Source organism: Aquarana catesbeiana, linkage group LG06 (assembly GCF_042186555.1).
Source record: "Aquarana catesbeiana isolate 2022-GZ linkage group LG06, ASM4218655v1, whole genome shotgun sequence".
NCBI lineage: Eukaryota > Metazoa > Chordata > Amphibia > Anura > Ranidae > Aquarana > Aquarana catesbeiana.
Window position 1 is genome coordinate 391,115,110 of NC_133329.1, and position 12,896 is coordinate 391,128,005.

A 12,896-nucleotide genomic window follows, 5' to 3' on the forward strand; every position below is an offset into this window, starting at 1 on the left:
AGAGATGTTCCCCTAAGAACTCTTCGTTACCCTGGGATCCTCCCATGATCTTTTAACAATAAAGAAAATACAGGAAGAGCGTACACTAATGAGACCTGGAGGGGAGTCTCTCTGATGCAGACAGAGCGGGCTTCTGTTAGAGAATCTGTTAGAAAGAGCCCCCAGACATAGTACAGGAGATGGTCAGAGACTGCAGACAAGGTACAGGAGATGATCAGAGACTGCAGACATGGTACAGGAGAAGATCAGAGACTGCAGACATGGTACAGGAGATGATCAGAGACTGCAGACATAGTACAGGAGATGGTCAGAGACTGCAGACATAGTACAGGAGATGGTCAGAGACTGCAGACATAATACAAGAGATGATCAGAGACTGCAGACATAGTACAGGAGATGATCAGAGACTGCAGACATGGTACAGGAGATGATCAGGGACTGCAGACATAATACAACAGATGGTCAGAGACTGCAGACATGGTACAGGAGCTGGTCAGAGACTACAGACATAGTACAGGAGATGGTTAGAGACTGCAGACATAGTACAGGAGATGGTTAGAGACTGCAGACATAGTACAGGAGATGGTCAGAGACTGCAGACATGATATAGGAGACGGTTAGAGACCGAAGGCTTAGTACAGGAGATGGTCAGAGACAGCAGACATAGTACAGGAGATGGTCAGAGACCGCAGACATAGTACAGGAGATGGTCAGAGACCGCACACTTAGTACAGGAGATGGTCAGAGACTGCAGACATAGTATAGGAGATGGTCCGAGACTGCAGACATAGTACAGGTGATGATCAGAGACTGCAGACATAGTACAGGAGATGATCAGAGACTGCAGACGTGGTACAGGAGATGATCAGAGACTGCAGACATGGTACAGGAGATGATCAGAGACTGCAGACATAATACAACAGATGGTCAGAGACTGCAGACATGGTACAGGAGCTGGTCAGAGACTACAGACATAGTACAGGAGATGGTTAGAGACTGCAGACATAGTACAGGAGATGGTTAGAGACTGCAGACATAGTACAGGAGATGGTCAGAGACTGCAGACATGATATAGGAGACGGTTAGAGACCGAAGGCTTAGTACAGGAGATGGTCAGAGACTGCAGACATAGTACAGGAGATGGTCAGAGACCGCAGACATAGTACAGGAGATGGTCAGAGACCGCAGACTTAGTACAGGAGATGGTCAGAGACTGCAGACATAGTATAGGAGATGGTCCGAGACTGCAGACATGATACAGGAGATGGTCCGAGACTGCAGACATAGTACAGGTGATGATCAGAGACTGCAGACATAGTACAGGAGATGGTCAGAGACTACAGACATAGTACAGGAGATGGTTAGAGACTGCAGACATAGTACAGGAGATGGTCAGAGACTGCAGACATGGTATAGGAGATGGTCCGAGACTGCAGACATAGTACAGGTGATGATCAGAGACTGCAGACATAGTACAGGAGATGGTCAGAGACTACATACATAGTACAGGAGATGGTTAGAGACTGCAGACATAGTACAGGAGACGGTCAAAGACCACAGATATAGTACAGGAGATGGTCAGAGACTGCAGACATGATATAGGAGACGGTTAGAGACTGCAGACATAGTACAGGAGATGGTCAGAGACTGCAGACAGACATAGTACAAGAGATGGTCAGAGACTGCAGACATAATACAGGAGATGGTCAGAGACTACAGACATAGTACAGGTGATGATCAGAGACTGCAGACATAGTACAGGAGATGGTCAGAGACTGCAGACATGGTACAGGAGCTGGTTAGAGACTACAAACATAGTACAAGTGATGGTCAGAGACTGCAGACATAATACAGGAGATGGTCAAAGACTGCAGACATAGTACAGGAGATGATCAAAGACTGCAGACATAGTATGGGAGATGGTCAGAGACTGCAGACATACTACAGGAGATGGTCCGAGACTGCAGACATACTACAGGAGATGGTCCGAGACTGCAGACTAAGGATGAGCTCACTTGCAGAGCCCACCAGGAAGTCGGCAATGCTCAGCGCTAATCGCAGGCAGTGACACATTTCCCAATCTCTGCAGCCGCACATTGGGAAATGTCTCACTGCCTGTGATTAGCGCTGTGCAGTGCCGACTTCCTGGCAGGCTCGGCACGTGCAGCTTGCGAACACGCTGGAGCTCATCCTTACTGCAGACATAGTACAGGAGATGGTCCATTAGACCCCTTTCACACTGGAGGCGTTTTTCAGGCGCTTCAGTGTTAAAAATAGCACCTGGAAAAAGCCCTATCTACAATCCCAGTGTGAGAGCCCGAATGCTTTCACACTGGAGCAGAGCACTGGCACGACGTCCAAAAAATTCCTGCAAGTAGCTTCTTTGAGTCGCTTTAAGAGCGGTGTATACACCGCTCCTAAAGCTCCTAAAGCGCCCTTGCCCATTGAAATCAATGGGCAGTGCCCACAAAGCGCCTCCGCAGTTGCGCCTTTGAACCCTTTAGTGGGGGTTAAATGTACCTCTAAAGCGACGGTAAAGTGCCACTAAAAGTAGCGGCGCATTACCGCCAACGCCCCCGCACTGTCAGTGTGAAAGAGCTCTTAGTACATCTCATTATACATCATATCTGTAGATGGACTACTGAGGTGCAGGAAGGGACAGGGGCTGTGTATCCTATGTAATCTATCATGCCATAAAACATCTCCTAGCAGGGGCAGCCCAGAGCACATGTAAAGGTGTGCTGGGGATACCATTCCCACACACAGCACACTGAACACTGTGATCACCTCGGTTCTCTCTCCTTGCAGCCCCAGATAGAGATGGGAAGGGGAGGCATTCCAACTGGAGTTGGTGGAGACAGTGCGGGATCCCAGTGTGAGGAATTCATTCCCACACATCAGCACTCAGCAGCCACTGACTAGAACCCTCATGTCAGGAAGAAGAGCGCCCCTCTCCCCGAGCACTGCCAGGCTGGACGGGCTGCCCTACACTCACCCTAGTGTTCTGGATGGACACTCACAAGGAGAGAAGGAGGGAGGAGAGAACTCTGGCACTATGGCGCCCCCTCCTCTGCAGGCGCCCGGGTGCAAAGCACCCTGCGCACCCCGGGTAGGATCGGCCCTGGTAGGGATGGTGTTCTTAGGGTCATAATCAGCATTTTTCTTCCTCCAAACACGGTGAGTCAAGTTAATACCAAAGAGCTCAATTTTGGTCTTGTCTGACCACAGCACTTTCTCCCAATCCTAATCTGAATCATTTAGATGTTCATTGGAAAAACTTCAGATGGGCCTTTACATGTGCCTTCTTGAGGAGGGGACCTTGTGGGTGCTGCAGGATTTCAATCCACGGCTACATATTGTGTTAACATCGGTTTGTTTGGTGACTGTGGTACCAATTGCCTTGAAATCATGCACAAACTTCTCCCGTGTAGTTCTTGGCGGATCCCTCACTTTTCTCATGATCATCCTCACCCCATGAGGCAAAACCTTGTATGGAGCTTCAGACTGAGCAATTGATGGTTATTTTGTATTTCTTCCATTTGCGAATAATCGCTTAAAGAGTTGTCACCAAACTTCTTGCTGATGGTCTTGTAGCCCATTTCAGCCTTGTGCAGGTCTACAATCTTATTCCTGACGTCCTTGCACAGCTCTTTGGTCTTGGCCGTGATCAGGCCCGGATTTACACCCTTTACCACCGCAAGGCCGGGTCCTTCAATGCGGCCCCCCCCCCACAAACACACACACACACCACACCATCATTCTCGTCCTTTATCGATGACTGCTACAATAGATCGATTAAAAACATATCTCCACTATATACTCCCCCCTCAATCATCTCTATATACTCCCCTCTATCGTCTCTATATACTCCCCTCTATCATCTCTATAAACACCCATCTATCATCTCTATATACAGGTATACAGGCAGGCCAGGACGGTATACAGGCAGGCTAGGACGGTATACAGGCAGGCTAGGACGGTATACAGGCAGGCCAGGACGGTATACAGGCAGGCCAGGGCGGTATACAGGCAGGACAGGACGGTATACAGGCAGGCTAGGACGATATACAGGTAGGCTAGAACGGTATACAGGCAGGCTAGGACGGTATACAGGCAGGCCAGGGCGGTATACAGGCAGGCTAGGACGGTATACAGGCAGGCTAGGACGGTATACAGGCAGGCTAGGACGGTATACAGGCAGGCTAGGATGGTATACAGGCAGCCCAGGACAATATACAGGCAGGCTAGGACGGTATACAGGCAGGCCAGGACAATATACAGGCAGGCTAGGACGGTATACAGGCAGGCCAGGACAGTATACAGGCAGGCCAGGATGGTATACAGGCAGGCTAGGACGGTATACAGGCAGGCTAGGACGATATACAGGCAGGCTAGGACAATATACAGGCAGGCCAGGACAGTATACAGGCAGGCTAGGACGGTATACAGGTAGGCTAGGATGATATACAGGCAGGCTAGGACGGTATACAGGCAGGCTAGGACGGAATACAGGCAAGCAAGGACGGTATACAGGCAGGCTAGGACGATATACAGGCAGGCTAGGACGGTATACAGGCAGGCTAGGACGGTATACAGGCAGGCCAGGATGGTATACAGGCAGGCTAGGATGGTATACAGGCAGGCTAGGATGGTATACAGGCAGGCCAGGACAATATACAGGCAGGCTAGTACGGTATACAGGCAGGCTAGGACGGTATACAGGCAGGCCAGGATAATATACAGGCAGGCCAGGATAATATACAGGCAGGCCAGGACGGTATACAGGCAGGCTACGACGGTATACAGGCAGGCTAGGACGGTATGTAGGCAGGCTAGGAAGCTATACAGGCAGGCTAGGACGGTATACAGGCAGGCTAGGACGGTATACAGGCAGGCCAGGACGGAATACAGGCAGGCTAGGACGATATACAGGTAGGCTAGAACGGTATACAGGCAGGCTAGGACGGTATACAGGCAGGCCAGGGCGGTATACAGGCAGGCTAGGACGGTATACAGGCAGGCCAGGATGGTATACAGGCAGGCTAGGACGGTATACAGGCAGGCTAGGATGGTATACAGGCAGCAGAGGACAATATACAGGCAGGCTAGGACGGTATACAGGCAGGCCAGGACGGTATACAGGCAGGCCAGGACGGTATACAGGCAGGCTAGGACAGTATACAGGCAGGCTAGGACGATATACAGGCAGGCTAGGACGATATACAGGCAGGCTAGGACGGTATACAGGCAGGCCAGGACAATATACAGGCAGGCTAGGACGGTATACAGGCAGGCCAGGACAGTATACAGGCAGGCCAGGACAATATACAGGCAGGCCAGGACAGTATACAGGCAGGCCAGGACAGTATACAGGCAGGCTAGGACGGTATACAGGCAGGCTAGGACGGTATATAGGCAGGCTAGGAAGCTATACAGGCAGGCTAGGACGGTATACAGGCAGGCCAAGACAATATACAGGCAGGCTAGGACAGTATACAGGCAGACTAGGACGGTATACAGGCAGGCTAGGATGGTATACAGGCAGGCCAGGACAATATACAGGCAGGCTAGGACGGTATACAGGGAGGCTAGGACGGTATACAGGCAGGCTAGGACGATATACAGGCAGGCTAGGACGATATACAGGCAGGCTAGGACGGTATACAGGCAGGCCAGGACAATACACAGGCAGGCCAGGACAACACACAGGCAGGCTAGGACGGTATACAGGCAGGCCAGGACAATATAAAGGCAGGCTATGACGGTATACAGGCAGGCTAGGACGGTATACAGGCAGGCCAGGACAATACACAGGCAGGCCAGGACGGTATACAGGCAGGCCAGGACAATATACAGGCAGGCTATGACGGTATACAGGCAGGCTAGGACGATATACAGGCAGGCTAGGACGGTATACAGGCAGGCCAAGACAATATACAGGCAGGCTAGGACAGTATACAGGCAGACTAGGACGGTATACAGGCAGGCTAGGATGGTATACAGGCAGGCCAGGACAATATACAGGCAGGCTAGGACGGTATACAGGGAGGCTAGGACGGTATACAGGCAGGCTAGGACGATATATAGGCAGGCAAGGATGGTATACAGGCAGGCCAGGACAATACACAGGCAGGCCAGGACAATACACAGGCAGGCTAGGACGGTATACAGGCAGGCCAGGACAATATAAAGGCAGGCTATGACGGTATACAGGCAGGCTAGGACGGTATACAGGCAGGCCAGGACAATACACAGGCAGGCCAGGACGGTATACAGGCAGGCCAGGACATTAGACAGGCAGGCTATGACGGTATACAGGCAGGCTAGGACGATATACAGGCAGGCTAGGAGGGTATACAGGCAGGCCAGGACGGTATACAGGCAGGCTAGGACAGTATACAGGCAGGCTAGGACAGTATACAGGCAGGGTAGGACGATATACAGGCAGGCTAGGACGATATACAGGCAGGCTAGGACAATATACAGGCAGGCTAGGACGGTATACAGGCAGGCTAGAACGGTATACAGGCAGGCTAGAACGATATACAGGCAGGCTAGGACGGTATACAGGCAGGTTAGGACGATATACAGGCAGGCTAGGACGGTATACAGGCAGGCTAGAACAGTATACAGGCAGACTAGAACGATATACAGGCAGGCTAGGAGGGTATACAGGCAGGCTAGGACGGTATACAGGCAGGCTAGGACAGTATACAGGCAGGCTAGAAAAGTATACAGGCAGGCTAGGACGATATACAGGCAGGCTAGAACAGTATACAGGCAGGCTAGGACGATATACAGGCAGGCTAGGACAATATACAGGCATGCTAGGACGGTATACAGGCAGGCTAGGACGGTATACAGGCAGGCTAGAACGATATACAGGCAGGCTAGAACGGTATACAGGCAGGTTAGGACGATATACAGGCAGGCCAGGACGGTATACAGGCAAATCAGGACAGTATACAGGCAGGCTAGAACAGTATACAGGCAGGCCAGGACGATATACAGGCAGGCCAGGATGGTATACAGGCAGGCTAGAAAGGTATACAGGCAGGCTAGGACGGTATACAGGCAGGCTAGGACGGTATACAGGCAGGCTAGGACGGTATACAGGCAGGCTAAGACGGTATACAGGCAGGCTAGGACGGTATACAGGCAGGCTAGGACGGTATACAGGCAGGCTAGGACGGTATACAGGCAGGCTAGGACGATATACAGGCAGGCCAGGACGGTATACAGGCAAGCCAGGATGGTATACAGGCAGGCTAGAACGGTATACAGGCAAGCTAGGACGGTATACAGGCAGGCTAGGACGGTATACAGGCAGGCTAGGACGGTATACAGGCAAGCTAGGACGGTATACAGGCAGGCTAGGACGGTATACAGGCAGGCTAGGATGGTATACAGGCAGGCTAGGACGGTATACAGGCAGGCTAGGACGATATACAGGAAGGCTAGGACGGTATACAGGCAGGTTAGGACGATATACAGGCAGGCTAGGACGGTATACAGGCAGGATAGTACAGTATACAGGCAGACTAGAACGATATACAGGCAGGCTAGGACGGTATACAGGCAGGCTAGGACGATATACAGGCAGGCTAGGAGGGTATATAGACAGGTTAGAACAGTATACAGGCAGGCTAGAATGGTATACAGGCAGGCTAGGACGGTATACAGGCAGGCTAGAACGGTATACAGGCAGGCTAGGACGATATACAGGCAGGCTAGGACGGTATACAGGCAGGCTAGAACAGTATACAGGCAAGCTAGGACGATATACAGGCAGGCTAGGACGGTATACAGGCAAGCTAGGACGATATACAGGCAGGCTAGGACGGTATACAGGCAGGCTAGGACGGTATACAGGCAGGCTAGGACGATATACAGGCAGGCTAGAATGGTATACAGGCAGGCTAGGACGATATACAGGCAGGCTAGAACAGTATACAGGCAGGCTAGGACAATATACAGGCAGGCTAGGACAGTATACAGGCAGGCTAGGACAGTATACAGGCAGTCTAGGACGGTATACAGAATCCCAAAACTATACCTCTCACACGTGTACAGATAGAGATAGCCGCGCTATCTCTATCTGTACACGTGTGAGAGGTATAGTTTTGGGATTCTGATCAGTTTATGTATTTATTTAAGTGGCAGCTTTTTTTCACTGTACACTGTGTATGTACACATATTTTGTATTCATTTACACATCTTTTATATAGCTTTGCACTTTTCTTTGGCGCAGTGGAGTAAGAGAGATTCAGGGGCGGCTTATTTGTAAATCTCTTGCTACAAACCATAGGACGATATACAGGCAGGCTAGGACGATATACAGGCAGGCCAGGACGATATACAGGCAGGCTAGGACGATATACAGGCAGGCTAGGACGGTATATAGGCAGGCTGTGACGATATACAGGCAGGCTAGAACGGTATACAGGCAGGCCAGGACGATATACAGGCAGGCTAGAACGGTATACAGGCAGGCTAGGACGGTATACAGGCAGGCTAGGACGGTATACAGGCAGGCTAGAACGGTATACTGGAAGGCTAGGATGGTATACAGGCAGGCAAGAACGGTATACAGGCAGGCAAGAACGGTATACAGGCAGGCTAGGATGGTATATAGACAGGCTAGGAGGGTATATAGACAGGTTAGAACAGTATATAAGCAGGCTAGGACGGTATACAGGCAGGCTAGAACAGTATACAGGCAGGCTAGAACAGTATACAGGCAGGCCAGGACGGTATACAGGCAGGCCAGGACGGTATACAGGCAGGCTAGGACGATATACAGGCAGGCTAGGACGGTATACAGGCAGGCTAGGACGGTATACAGGCAGGCTAGGACGGTATACAGGCAGGCTAGGACGATATACAGGCAGGCCAGGACGGTATACAGACAAGCTAGGACAGTATACAGGCAGGCTAGAACAGTATACAGGCAGGCTCGGACTATATACAGGCAGGCCAGGACGGTATACAGGCAGGCTAGGACGGTATACAGGCAGGCTAGGACGATATACAGGCAGTCTAGGAGGGTATATAGACAGGTTAGAACAGTATACAGGCAGGCTAGGACGGTATACAGGCAGGCTAGGACGGTATACAGGCAGGCTAGGACGGTATACAGGCAGGCTAGGACAATATACAGGCAGGCTAGGACGGTATACAGGCAGGCTAGGCTCTAGCCTAGGGGAGTGAGAGAGAGAAGGTGATGATCATGAGGAAGAGAGGGGGAGGGAAGAAGGTGCATAGAACAAAGGGGTGGGAACAGAGAGGGGGTTATTCTGGAGGTCTCACTCATCAATTATGCTCTCCCATTCAGGCTGGTCTCCCCCAGGGCTGTGGCAGCCATTGTTTGAAAACAGAACTCCCCTCACAGCACAGTACAGTGCATTGCATGCATGTGGCTGGAGTGTGGGCGGGCATAAATAGGAGGCGGAGTATTGGATTGGACAAGCAGTGCAATGAGGGTGGGGTTAGGAAGACAGCGGAGACAGAACACAGCCCGACTCCTGCACAAGCTGTCTTTCCACGCTCTCACTATATCACTGTGACAGGATGCCAGAGGCTGTGGAGCACCGGAACTAGAGGGGAATAGTTATCCTTCATCTCCACTCCATACAAGTCTTGCTACCTGGGGGAGAAGACGCTCCTCCCGCAACTGCCCACAGACTCCGCCCCCTGCTCTCCTTTCTAGTCAGAACAGCTTGTTTATCCTCATCCCCGCCCTGCTCATACAGAGCTCCCAATGATGTTAGTGCAGGGGGGCGGCCGCAAAAGCCGAGAAGTCGCCGCAGGAGCGGCGCCGCCCCTGCACCACTGCCGCCCCGAGGCCTGGCCTCGGTGGCCTTGTGGGAAATCCGGCCCTGGCCGTGATGGTGACGTTTGAATGGAAGAAAGAGATTCTGTGGACAGGTGTCATTTATACACATAACGAGTCGTCGTTAGGAGCACCTTATTATATTGACAGGACTAATCTGTGTACCACATGAGCACCTACTGTAGTCAGTCTGTGGAGGGCAGAATTATTGTTGGTTGGTAGGGGATCAAATACTTATTTTACTCACTGAACTGCAACCCCATTTATAACATTTGTATCGTGTTTATAATGAGAAAAGAAAAAGAATTTTGGGACTTTAACTGAGGCAGGAACCAAAGGGGTAACTGCCTCCATCCCTATCATTGATTACAATTGAGAGCGAATGGTGGGACTTTATATAAAGCACACAGCAGCACAAAAGGAAGTCATGTGACTGGGAAACACTGTTTATTCATGTTGTATAATATAACATACAACTTAATGGGTATATAACCTCCAAATGCATCAGACCATTTACAACATAACATACCAATGGGTACAGATCTTTACCAGAGTGACAGTAGAGTAGCTTGGAATTGATTGGTTGCTTTGGGGCGATAATGATTTCCTCTAAAATGAATGATATTTGTATTTAATATCTTATATATATATATATAAATAAATAAATATATATATATATAAATAAATATATATATATATATATATATATATATATATATATATATATATATATATATATATATATATATATGAAAAAAAAAATGCTGTATATCTTTATTTCTTCAAATGCTCTTTATTCTAATTTCATGTTTTTTTTTAAATTTTATATATATTAATTATTATTATTAATTAATATTATAATAATATTTATGTATATATTTATTTTCTTCAAATGCACATTATTCTAAATTTTTTTTTTTTATTTAACTTCTTTAGTATATATAATATTTATTATATATATTTATTTTACTTATATCTTTATTCTCTTTAAATACTCTTTATTCAGAAATAATTTTATCTCTATTGTATACCTTTTTTAATATATATATTATTTATTATACAATTTTATATGTATATATATATATATATATATATATATATATATATATATATATATACATGTATGTATATATATATATATATATATATATATATATATATATATATATATATATATATATATTATATCTCAATTAGCTTTAAATGCTCTTTATTCTATTTTTTTTAACAACCTTATTATATAGAATAGAAAAATAGAATAAAGGGCATTTAAAGCTAATTAAGATATAAGATAAAAAAAAATATATATATATATATATATATATATATATATATATATACACATACATACATACATACATACACAGTATCTCCAAAATGGAGTACACCACTCACAATTTTTGTAAATATTTTATTCTATCTTTTCATGTGAAGAAATGACACTTTGCTACAATGTAAAGTAGTGAGTCTACAGCTTGTATAAGTGCCGGTTCACACGGGGGCGACTTGTCAGGCGACCTAGTCGCCTGACAAGTCGCCTCCTGTTATGTACAATGGAACCGTTCTAATAGGAGCGACGCAAGTCGCTCCGACTTAGAAAAAGGTTCCTGTACTTCTTTTGGGGCGACTTGAGGCGACTTACATAGACTTCTATACAGAAGTCATTTTGCAAGTCGCCGTGGATGTCGTGTGCAGGCCGCCTCGGTGAGGCGACCTGCAAGTCGTGCCGCCCCTAGTGTGAACCGAGCCTGACAGTGTAAATTCGCTGTTCCCCCAAAATAACTCAACACACAGCCATTAATGTCTAAACCGCTGGCAACAAGAGTGAGTACACCCCTAAGTGAAAATGTCCAAATTGGGCCCAATTAGCCATTTTCCCTCCCCGATGTCATGTGACTCGTTAGTGTTACAAGGTCTCAGGTGTGAACGGGGAGCAGGTGTGTCAACATGGCACCTCATGGCAAAGAACTCTCTAAGGATCTAAAAAAAAAAGAATTGTTGCTCTACATAAAGATAGCCTAGGCTATAACAAGATTGCCAAGACCCTGAAACAGCTGCAGCACGGTGGCCAAGACCATACAGCGGTTTAACAGGACAGGTTTCACTCAGAACAGGCCTCGCTATGGTCCACCAAAGAAGTTGAGGTCACGTGCTCAGCGTCATATCCAGAGGTTGTCTTTGGGAAATAGACGTATGAGTGCTGCCAGCATTGCTGCAGAGGTTGAAGGGGTGGGGGGTAAGCCTGTCAGTGCTCAGACCATACGCCGCACTCTGCATCAAATTGGTCTGCATGGCTGTCATCCCAGAAGGAAACCTCTTCTAAAGATGATGCACAAGAAAGCCTGCAAACAGTTTGCTGAGGACAAGCAGACTAAGGACATGGATTACTGGAACCATGTCCTGTGGTCTGATGAGACCAAGATAAACTTATTTGGTTCAGATGGTGTCAAGCGTGTGTGGCGGCAACCAGGTGAGGAGTATAAAGACAAGTGTGTCTTGCCTACAGTCAAGCATAGTGGTGGGAGTGTCATGGTCTGGGGCTGCATGAGTGCTGCCGGCACTGGGGAGCTACAGTTCATTGAGGGAACCCTGAATGCCAACATGTACTGTGACATATTGAAGCAGAGCATGATCCCCTCCCTTCGGAGACTGGGCATCCCAAGCTCACCCTATTTTGAAGCTTATTAGAGCCTCTGGCTCTAATCAGGTGCTTAAAAAAAAAACCCTGGCTGCTGTAATTCATGCGCCCGGTGACCCGAAAGGGGCTGGACACATGAATAGGGGGCGGCGATGGATAGATTCATGCTATGCATGAATCTATTCATTACTCAAATAGGGGGTGGTGAGAAGAGAGGGGGTGGCGAGAAGAGAGGGGGTGGCGCCTGGGCACCCCTAAAAGACAGGCCGCCACTGCCTACAGTAAAGCATGGTGGTGGGAGTGTCATGGTCTGCATGAGTGCTGCCGGCACTGGGGAGCTACAGATCATTTAGGGAACCATGAATGCCAACATGTACTGTGACATACTGAAGCAGAGCATGATCCCCTCCCTTTGGAGACTGGACC